This window comes from Plecotus auritus, assembly GCF_963455305.1.
Source record: "Plecotus auritus genome assembly, chromosome: X".
NCBI lineage: Eukaryota > Metazoa > Chordata > Mammalia > Chiroptera > Vespertilionidae > Plecotus > Plecotus auritus.
Window position 1 is genome coordinate 115,532,141 of NC_137784.1, and position 12,092 is coordinate 115,544,232.

The 12,092-nt window shown below is 42.0% G+C and overlaps 1 protein-coding gene across 5 annotated transcripts in view; it reads right to left on the minus strand.

Moving 5' to 3' along the window:
• The window catches only part of ARHGEF6 (Rac/Cdc42 guanine nucleotide exchange factor 6), a gene marked incomplete at its 5' end in the record, with an annotated part of 144,493 nt that overhangs the window by 30,398 nt on the left and 102,003 nt on the right, over positions 1 to 12,092 (minus strand). The gene's annotated exons all lie outside the window — the stretch shown is intronic.

Consider the following 12,092-nt stretch of genomic DNA (forward strand, 5'->3'; position numbering starts at 1 on the left):
ATTGTTCCAGAATCAAGTACTAAATTCAGATAGCAGCCTGTTTGTATGCCTAACTATAAAGTCACTTAGCCTAGGATCTGAAACCAGTATAGCAAGCCACCCAAACAACTTGGTTAAAATTAAAGGAGAGTATATTAACAGTTTATTAACTATGTCCTGTAAATGATTTATTCTCAGCTTGTACTTTCTCTGCCCTTTAAGCACCCTGTGGATTGTCTTCACCAACAAGATATTGAGTCCCAAGGCTGCAAGATCATTTTAATATACATTTACACAAAATATAATTAAAGAACACCTACTGCCTAACTAAAGCATATTTTGAAACTTCTATCACTTGATTCCTTTATCTCTTTGCTTGCCCATGCATATCCAATCAGTCACAAGTCTTCTTGTATCTGTTTATTCCTTTCCATTCCCACTGCCACGGCCTCAGTTCAGGCGTTCTCATCTTATCTGGTTCACTTCAATAACCCAACTGGTCTTCTAGGCTTTTTCATGTCTGAACTATTCTGAATACCACCATTTTAATCCCGTTGATTTCCTGCTGGAGAACCTCTGATTGCCTATGAGATCATGTCTTAACTTTTTTTAGACTCCTACTGGCCCCATTAACCTTTTTCATCACTCTCCAACAGAAACCCTGAACTACTTATTGTCCCTAGGACACATCTTATCCAGTGGTCCCCAACTGTGATGCATTGCAATAAGTTGTGAAATGTGTTCAATGAAACTTGTTATCATTATTAAATACTAGGAGGGTTGAGAATGGGGTGGATTACAGGTTATCCCTATTAACAGACATTCTCCTTCTATGTTTTCTTTTTAGCAGGAGAGAAAAGGATGGAGCTTCAGTTAATGTCTCAGCGTCCTTGAGTATCACATGTGTGTCAGAGGGGAAAAAGGACTAAGAATCACTGCCTTAAGGAAAGCTAAATCACATCTGAGTGGTCACATTTAATAATTAATGCTATTTTAGCAGTTTTTGCAATCTTCTCCAAAAGCAGCTGAAGGGAGGGAAGTGCCCAAAACTTGGAGTCATAAAACAGATTTGCTGTGGGCACACAGTGTAAGATACAGATCTTGTAACATAGAAACCCATACCTGAAGCCTGTATGTTCATGTTGACCAATGTCACTCTAGTAAATTTAATAATAAAAAATTTAAAAATAATAATAATGGATTTTCAACTAAAACAAACAAACAACAACAAAAACCACAACAGATCTGGTGACCCTGGATCAGTGACCTAGCCTCAGATGACTCATCTGTAAAATAGAAATAAAACCTACTTCCTACTACAATTATTAAGATTAAATACTTGGGGTTTGTAAGGCTACTATTTCATGCTAAGATCCTTGTATACATTGGTTCTTATTTAATACTAGAGGCCTGATGCATGAAATTCGTGCAAGAGTAGGCCTTCCTTCCCCCAGCGGCCGGCACTGGCTTCCCTCTGGCACCCGGGACCCGGGCTTCCCTTGCAGCCTCGGCTTCATCTGGAAGGTCGTCTGGAAGGAAGTCTGGCCTAATTAGCATATTACACTTCTATTATTATAGATTCACAACATTTCAACACAGGTGTTATCCTCATTTTACAGATGAGAAACTTGAGTCTCAAGAAGAATGATTAACAGCATGTACATGGCTAAGTTGGGGTTCATACCCAAATGTGAAGTCAAAGCCTCAGGTCTTTCCATGACACCACACTGCCTCTGTATAGAAAAGTATTTTATAAATTCTAAAGTAGTCATTAGATGTGTCTTTATTACTATTATTATTATTCCAAGGCAAATACCTTGCTAAAATAGCATCTTTAAAAACTACATCTTTAGGAGAAACCAAGATGGCGGCATAGGTAAACACCTAAACTGCTGCCTCGCACAACAATTTCAAAACTACAACTAAAAGACAGAACGGACACCATCCAGAACCACAGGAAAGCTGGCTGAGTGAAAATTCTACAACTAGAAGGAAAGAGAAAAGCTCACAGAGAATTGCAGGTACGGCAAAGGGGCTTTGTGCGCGCAGAGAGGAAGGGCGGCTGAGAGCCTGGCTGACTTTCTCTGGCGGAAGGGGGAAGGAAGCCTCCGACCGCACTGAACCCCAGTTCTGACTGCACTGAACCCCAGTTCCAGGCGAACCCCTGGGGACCCACGCTCTTACGGGGGGAGTCTGGACTCTCGGGCGGAGACTCGAGCTGGGAAAGGCAGAAGTCTGAAGGCGCACGCGGGCCAGTGCGCACAAAGGGTGCGGAGGTTGCCACAGGCTTTCCCTAGTGGAAGGGAGTCAGAGGATCCTGACTGCACTGAGCCCCAGTGCTGACTGCAGTGAACCCCAGTTCCAGGCAAGCCCCTGGGGACCAACGCTCTTGTGGGGGGACTCTGGACTCTCGGGCGGAGACTCGGGAGCCGGGGAAGGCGGAGGACTGAAAGTGCGCACGCGCGCGCACCAGTGCGCACAAAGGCTGCGGAGGTTGCCACAGGCTTTCCCTAGTGGAAGGGAGTCAGAGGCTCCTGACGGCACTGAGCCCCAGTTCTGACTGCAGTGAACCCCAGTTCCAGGCGAGCCCCTGGGGACCCACGCTCTTGTGGGGGGAGACTGGACTCTCAGGCGGAGACTCGAGCTGGGGAAGGCGGAGGACTGAAAGCGCACATGCGCGCAAGGGCAAGGCTGACAGGAAGCCAAGACTGAGACTCCACCCCATCCAAGCTGAGCACAGAGGCTATTGCAATTTGGCAAGTCTAATCCTATAAGGCTGTCTCCAGCACCGAACTTCTCCCAGCATAGACACAGCTGATCCTTACAGCCAACTGGCAGGGAGGTCAATTCTTCCCAGTGATACCAACAACAATAAAGACTTAATTACAACAAGGCTGTACACACAGTCCACAAAGGGGTGCACCAAGAGTGTCCACCTCAGGTTAACTGGGGAAGCAGACCCACTGGGCCATATTGGAAACCTAGCACAAATATCTACCTTACCAACTCAGGGAATCAGTGAAAATGCGGGGTCAAAGAATCAGATCACAAACGAAAGAAATGGAGGAAAACAAACAACTGGATATAGAATTCAAAACCACGGTGATAAGACTTTTTAAGAATATCCTAGAAAAGGCCAATAAATATAACGAGACCCTCGAAGATATGAAAAAGGACCAACTAGAAATTAAACATACACTGACTGAAATAAAAAATATTATACAGAGACCCAGAAACAGAATAGAAGAACACACGAATCAAGTCAAAGAATTGAAATACAAAGAAGCAAAAAACACTCAACCGAAAAAGCAAAAAGCAAAAAAAAAAATCCAAAAAGTTGAAGATAATGTAAGAAGACTCTGGGACAACTTCAAGCGTACCAACATCAGAATTATGGGGGTGCCAGAAGAAGAGAGAGAGCAAGATACTGAAAACCTATTTGAAGAAATAATGACCGAAAACTTCCCCCACCTGGTGAAAGAAATAGACTTACAAGTCCAGGAAGCCCACAGAACCCCAAACAAAAGGAATCCAAAGAGGACCACAGCAAGACACATCATAATTAAAATGCCAAGAGCAAAAGACAAAGAGAGAATATTAAAAGCAGCAAGAGAAAAACAGTTAATTACCTACAAGGGAGCACCCATACGACTGTCAGCTGACTTCTCAACAGAAACTATGCAGGCCAGACGGGAGTGGCAAGAAATTTTCAATGTGATGAATAGCAAGAACCTACAACCAAGATTACTCTACCCAGCAAAGCTATCATTCAGAATTGAAGGGCAGATAAAGAGCTTCACAGATAAGAAAAAGCTGAAGGAGTTCATCACCACCAAACCAGTATTATATGAAATGCTGAAAGGTATTCTTAAAGAAGAGGAAGAAGAAAAAAGTAAAGAGAAAAATTATGAACAACAAATACATATCTATCAACAAGCGAACCTAAAAATCAAGTGAATTAAAAACCTGAGGAACAGAATAATCTGGTGAATATAATAGAATCAGGGGCATAGAAAGGGAGTGGACTGATACTTCTCAGGGGGAAAGGGGTATGGGGGGTTCATGAAGAGAATGGACAAAAATCATACACCTATGGATGAGGACAGTGGGGGGGAGGTAAGGGCAGAAGGTGGGGTGGGAAATGGGTGGAGGGGAGCTATGGGGGGAAAAAGGAGAAATAATTGTAATAATCTGAATAAAGATTTATTTAAAAAAATACTTAAAAAAAAACAAAAAACTACATCTTTAATTGAAATTCAATTGATGTTTAATTTCCAACCAAAAGCATAAAGTGCACAAAGAGGTTTACAAATTCATGGAATATAAAATATAATTAGGAAAATAACTGGAACTTGGAGAGTGCATTTGAGTAGAAATGTAATTTACAGAAAATCACTTTCCTAATTTCTTTTCAATTTACTAAACAAGTCTTACTTTTTCTTTCCATGACTAAGTAACTGCACATATCCTCAACATTCTACTCTAATTAATATAAGTGATACAACAACTAAAAGCAAATGTAATGTGTTCGCTATTATTGCTTCCCATGCAGCATTTTAACTTCTAGGCTTATTAAATATCATAAAAAAGCTTTTAAATTTTTCAATATAATATGAGAACACTGGTTACTGGAAATAAAAAATATTTTACTACTATAATTGAAAAATAAAATTTTAAAAAGGAAAGAACATTATACTAGTACAACAAAAGAACAAAACTATCTCATAAAGCAACTGTCTTTTATGATAGATTATAAAATGTACATTTTCATTTAGCCAAATAAATTTAATATACAAATTAATATACACAAGAATCAATACAGGTTATGGCAAAAGTAGGTTTACAGTTGTGAGTACGGGACACACAGTTTATTCTATTGATTAATTATTGTATTATTATTAATTAATTATTGTATTATTTCCTATATGAACAACTGTAAATCTACTTCTGCCCACCCTGTATATCATTACACCAAAGAACAACCTGTCTTTAAAACGCAGTTTCAATTTTATACAGCTTGTTTGAAATGTGAGTTAAGACTTGCTTTTCAAGCTTAACATGTTCTATATATATGACTAGTGACGCGGTGCACGAAATTTGTGCACATTAAAAAGGGATTAATTAGAGGAAATAATTTAATATTGCTATTTGCCCTTTCTCTATAATAGAAGTGTCCGATATGAAAGAAAATTAGTAAAATGTATATGAAAAACTTCCTCCTGTCAGAGTCTTGGGACCCAGAGTCAAGTCCCCGCCCACCCACATGCACCTCAAAATCGTGTGAAACCCAGACCCGGCCACCCCCCCACCATTGGGCTAGATCCAGACCTGGCCAGTCCCACCCTTGTCAAGCCATGCCAGGCAGGGGGCGTAGCCTCAGGTCCCCTGGGCCAGCGCCAGGACAGGGGGCATAGCGTGAGGTCCCCCAGCCCAGACCTGGGCGGGGGTGTGCCTTGAGGTCCCTTGTCAAACCCCACCAGGTAGGGGGGTGCAGCCTCAGATCCCTTGTCAAGCACCACTGTGCGGGGGCACGGCCTGAGTTCCCCCAACCCAACACTGAGGGGGTGCACCTTGAGGTCCCTTGTCAAGCCCCGCTGGGTGGGGGGGTATGGTCTGAGGTCCCCCAGCCTGGTGCTGGGGTGGAGGGCGTGGCCTGAGGTCCCCTGGCCTGGTGCTGGGGTGGGGGAGCAGCCTGAGGTCCTCTAGACCAGCACCAAGATGGGAAGCGCACCTTGAGGTCCCCCATCAAGCCCCACCAGGCGGGGGGCGTGGCCTCAGGTCCCCTGGCCTGGCACTGGGGTGGGGTGTGCAGCCTGAGGTCCCCCACCTGATGCCAGGGCGGGGGGCGCAGCCTGAGGTCTCCTGTCAAGCCCTGCAGGGGCGGGGGAGAGCATAACCTCAGGTCCCTGCTGATTGCTCGTTAAGGCTCCTTATGGGAACTTGGCCTCAGCTGTGGGTGCAGCCATCTTTGTGATGGAGTGATGGTCAATTTGCATATTACTCTTTTATTAGACAGGATATGACACAACAGAAGCATTTCTCAATGTATAAACTTCGTTTGAAACTCAACATACATTTATCATAAAATTCATGGTGGATAAGGTTCTGGTATGTTCTGGGTTGGGCTTAAAAGCTCAAGAAAACTATCTTACATTGTACTTTAACTACAGAGCTTAACCATATCATGTACTTGTGTTTTTGTGGAACCTCTGCATAAGATTGCTACTTTGAATAATGATAACTCTACCTAGAACAGCTAGAAAAGGATCAGATATTTATTTCCTCTCCATACCAGCCTTTCATGGGAATCACTGTGGCCTGGAAAGGTGAGGTGAGACATGAGGATCTGGGAGGCCCTGGCCTCTGGCCAGTGGAAAATTCCAAGGATGCCGCTCACTTGGGTTGGGTAGTTATCTATTATCCCTTTGTCATTTATCCAGTCCCAGAGACTAGGCTGTCTGCTGCTTTTTTTTGTCCCCACCACATTTTGTTTGTGTCCAATCTCACTTTCTCCTTCCCCTGGATGCTCAAAGACAGAAACAGAACAGAATCTAATCTAAGCTTTTTTCCTGTGAGCCTTGTCCCCAAAGCAAGGACACCATTCTTTGGGTTTTTCCTAATCTTCACTGCTGACAACAGTGATAACAGAGAGTTAATAAAACTAATAAGAGGAAAAGTACACTGTGGTTTTTATGGTAGTTGCTGCAATAGAGACAGATCTGTCTTAGCACCAAATCTCTCCTCCTCTCTATTAACTCCAGGTCCCTCTCCCTCATGCAAAGAATGGACACCACACTGAAGCATGGGAAGAAAGTGGGTATTTTTGTAAGGGAGAAACATGAGCTACAGCAGCAAGCCAGAGGGGAGTAAAGGGGGAAATCCCAAAAGACCTCACCCAGGGGATAGTAAAAGACCGGGGCAGCTATTCAAATATATGTAAATCTGCGAACACACCAAGGCTGGAGTCTGCTTATATATCCAAATTCAGATGATACATTACTGCTTTTTTACAAGGCACCAACAGGTAATCATACAGTGTTAAGGCTGCATGCTTTCTCATTGCCAAATGCCACACTAATTTCTGGTATGATATTGCCACCTGCAGGCCAAAAGGATTCAGTTCAACTGACTGGTCTGCTCAGGCTAGGAGTGATTTTCCTGCTTGTAAACATCTTACAATTCATCAGGGAAGGAACAGAAATCCACCAATGTCCTTATTTCATCTTCAACCTTCCACTAACACAGGATTTTCATCTGAATTTTCTGTGAATTTTATTCAGCTATGCTTTTCCTCTAGTATGTCAGCATAAATTAAAGATGCATGTAAAATAGCTGAGATAATATTAGAAGCACGTCTGAGGAAAATCCCAAGTATTATCATTGAATTTTCACCCCTTACATGTAAATAAACCAGTAAGATAAAAATTCAATTCTAGGAGACTCCAGTGAATCTTCTTCCATTTCTAAGGATATTATAAATCTCAAAAAATATCACTAAGCAAAAATCAAGCAAACAGTGTAAAATAATTCCTCCAAAAGTTGAGAGTCTTTAAATTAACAAATGTAACACACTTTAAATCATAAAGTTAGAAGAAATCTCTATTGTTATTTATAAAATTAAATTCATAATATGGGTAAATTCAGTCAGTAACATTTTAGCACACAGAGTTACCACAGAAAGTTCTCTAAGTACTACAAAAGGCTGTTGTTTGAGGTACACCATTTCTTCCTGATATTTATCCAAAATTGCTGTTCTCAGACTAAAAGGAAAAGAAGAATTGTAGGTATCTCTTTTTATTGGTATTAAGAAATCTGTCCTTATACACACAGGATGTTTATGCACCCATCACAGGAAAAACGCCCTTGAACCATTTTTTCTTTATTGAAGATAGGTGGTAATGTATGAAAACGTTCTTGGAAATGATAAAAACAAATTCAAGACTGTGGTTCCTTCTGATGAGGGAGTGGGAAGCAGGAAATATTGGAAAGTATACACAGGACTCCAATTGCAGCTATAGTTAAGCTGAATGCTTTGTGTACTTGAAATATCGCATTTTTTTTCCAAAAAAAAAAAATAATTAGAAGCTGGTAGAAGATGAATAAAGTAGAAATGGGGAGTAACAACAACTACCTTGTGCTTTATGCTGTAGACTTCATATACATTATTTCATTTAATCTTCATACCAACCCTATAAGGTAGGTGATTTTATCCTCATTTTACAAGTGAGGAAACTACATATTAGAAGTAAGTGAATTACTTTGGGTAACAAAACTTCTAGGTGGCAGAATTGTAAACTGAAACAATATTAAAGTGGTAAAAAAAATTACACTGAGATCAAGGAGTGGCACAAAGGAGCTTAAAAGGAAATGGTAAGGAGTTTTACTTTCAGCATGGTGGCATGAGATGCTCCATGGACCTATTTCCCAGTGAAATAAACATAGCTGGTGGAAACCATAGAAAAAACAATTTTAAATCTCTAGAAATTATCTTAATGGCATATGATACATGAAAAAAACACTTATTCAAGAAAATATTCTAAAACTCAGAACAGGGAGAGTTGAGGCATTTGAGCCATGACCTGCTATCTCCCACTCTCCTTTCTTTCCAGCTTAGCTTGACACAAGCTCCAATCCAGGCAAGTGTGGCCAAGACAGGCCTCTCTCTCCCCTCAGCTCCCAATTTAAGGATAAAAGATATCACTAGTACATCTCATCAGCTTCAATTCTGAGTTGATGAAGCTAAATTCCTGGCAAGTGTGTATTAAAAAAATAAACAGGAATGTGTGACCCATGCACAGGTTGGGATGGAGAAGACAACAGAAATGATCTGTGAATGTGACAAAATGTCAGATTTAATAAAAACTTCAAAGTACTAATTATAATGTGTTCCAAGAAAAAAAGGAAACCATGCTTAAAGAATTAAAGGAAGCTATGACAATGTCTTATCAAATAGGGACTATCAGTAGCAAGAAATTATTTAAAAGCACCAAATGGAAATTCTGGAGTTACAATGTACAATAACTGAATTTTAAAATTTCATTAGAGGTTCTCAATGATAGATCTCAACTGGCATAAGGAAGAATCAATGAACCTAAAGATAGAATGACAGAGATATTACAATCTGGAAAAAAACACAGAAAAAAAAAAGAAAAATGAATGAGCTTCAGAGAAATGTGGGACATCTTTAAGCACAACAATATATGCATGATGAGAGTACCAAAAAGAGATGAAACAGATAAATAGAAAAAAATAATTGAAAAAATAATGATGAAAAATTTCCAAAACTTGAGAAAAATATTAATATACACATCCAAGAAGCTCAATGAATTCCAAGTAGAATAAATGCAAAGAGATCCACAGACAGAGAAATTATAGTAAAAATGCTGAAAGACAGACAAAAAGAAAATCTTTGAAAAAAGAAAAAGGAAAAACAACTCATCATGGACTAGGGACGTTGAATAAAATTCATAACTAATTTTTTATCAGAATTAATGGAGGTCAGAAAGCAGTGGAAAGACATACTCAGAGTAATGAAAAAACTAAGCTACTAACCAATGATTCTGTATCCATTCAAAGTATCTTGCAAAAGACAGATTAGAAAAGATGGCGGCTGGCAGGATGGAGGTGAGGGAGAGGAAGTGAGTGAGTGAGGGTATGAAAGGAGAGTGTGTGGATGTGCGTGGTGTGTGTGTGAGTGAGTGAGGGAAAGTTAAATCTCACAGGAGCAGCAGGGGCTGGAAGACGGGCTTTCCTTGACAAGGAGAGACTACCACCGCTGCGGGCACTCCCTGGACGGCTGGACTCCAGCACGGAGCCCACGCCATCTTCAAGGGGAGAACGGCCTTTTTTAGGAACTCATCAACACCACCAATCAGACAGTCCTTGGAACTGTCCCGCGACCCAGCAGCCACTCCAGCCAAAATCCTGCTACCCCAGCTGCAGACCCGCAGACCCTGGGACCTCCACCTCCAAAGGTGCACCGCTTGGCAGCAGTAAGTGCAACCTCCGCCTCCCCAGCGGCAGAACTCTGGATTCGCGAGTATCCGGATTAGAGCGTTTCCAGCCGCACAGGGCACTCCACTCCTTAGGCAGCGCTTGGGAGCCACTGAGAGCCCCCGAGGGTGTGATTCTGCACAGACAAGGGCGCGCAGCCCCGCAGTAGAAATTCTGAATTCCCTCTTCCTGGATAACTGCCCACATTCACCCCAGCGGCTCAACCGCGGTGCCAGGACCCCTCAGAGTGCATCAGAACTCTGCGCCCAGCAAGCGCACCTCCACAGAGGCGAAGTTCCAACAGGCAGGCACCCTGAGTTCATCTACCCACAGGGCGCTAGTGGGAGCCACTGTGAGCTCTCCCTGGGTGTGATCTTGAACAAGCGGGGCGCACTCCCCCCCCCCCCCCCAGCAGTAGAAGTTTTGAATTCACTCATCCTGGATACCGGCCCACAGGCACCTCAATTGCATGGCTACACTGCCAGGGCCCTTCAGAGTCCTTCAGTGTGCCTCGCTGGCAAATGTACCATGGGTGCTCCTGTGGGCCAACACTGGGAGTAAGCGCCTATCCGCCACAGGTGCAACAGCAAAAGCTGGGTCTGCCCACCCCAATACTGCAGAACTCTGGGCACCACTGTCACGCCTTTCCAGAGAGCAGGCCCCCTGAGCCCCATCACCCCAACAGATGGTTCCTGGGTGCCACCGTGAGTCCCTGCTGGGCATGCGTGATTTCAATTAAGGGTGCAAGACAGCAAAAATTGGGACACTCCCCTCCACGCAACTGACTTCTAGACACCGCAATTGTGCCTCTAAAGCTCGCAGGCCTACATCAAGAGGACCCAAATAGCTCAAGTAGGGAGCTACACTAGGTTAATAAGCCCAGGAGAACTGAGAGATTACGCCAGTAGCACCATCCCCAAAAGAACCTGGGTAGCAAAGCAATTGGATCTACAATTAAAACATTACAGGAAAACATGGGAGACAAAAAAGCAACTCCCAAAGGAAAGAAAAAGAGGAATCACCAGAAAGGGAGTTAAATAAAATTGAGGCTAGTAGCTTAACAGAGAAAGAATTCAGAGTAATGGTTATAAGGATGTTTAAATGGATGGATGACAAATACACACAACTCAATGACAAATACACACAACTCAATGACAAATACACACAACTCAATGAGAAATATAAGGAACTGAATGAAAAGAAACCAAGAGGAGATGAAGAACGACATAGCTTCAATAAAGAACACAATGGAAGGCCTAAACAGTAGAATAGAAGAGGCTGAGGACCGCATCAGTGAATTAGAAGACAAGGTAGGAAAAAACACACAAACACAGCATCAACTGCAAAGAAGACTTAAAAAGCAAGAGGAGAGCCTAAGGGAGCTTTGAGACAACACAAAACGAAACAACATTCACTTAATAAGGATACCAGAAGGAGAGGAAGAGAAGCAAGGAATAGAAAACCTGTTTGAAGAAATAATGACAGAAAACTTCCCTGATATTGGCAAGAAAAAAACTATGCAAGTCCAAGAAGTACATAGAGTCAAAAAAAAAGTTGAACCCCAAAAGACCAACACCAAGACACATCATAATTAAATTGGCGAACACTAACGACAAAGTAAGAATCTTAAAGGCTGCCAGAGAGAGACAGAAAGTTACCTACAAGAGATCTCATATTAGAATATCAACTGATTTCTGAACAGAAACACACCAGGCCAGAAGGGAATGGAATGAAATATACAAAGTGATGCAAAGCAAGGGACTGAATCCAAGAATACTATACCCGGCAAGGCTATCATTCAAAATTGAAGGTGGAATCAGGAGCTTCACAGACAAAAAAGGGCTAAGAGAGTTTATCACTACCAAGCCAGCAAAGCAAGAAATGCTAAAGGGACTGCTGTAAAAAGAAGAAGGAGAAAGGCAAGAAGAAACACAAACACTAAGGAAAAATATGACAACAAACATGTACTTGTCAATAATAACATTAAACGTAAATAGATTAAATGCACCAATCAAAAGACATAGTGTAGCTGAATGGATAAGAAAACATGACCCATATATTTGCTGTCTACAAGAGACCCACCTCAGAGCAAAGGATTCACACAGACTGAGAGCAAAGGG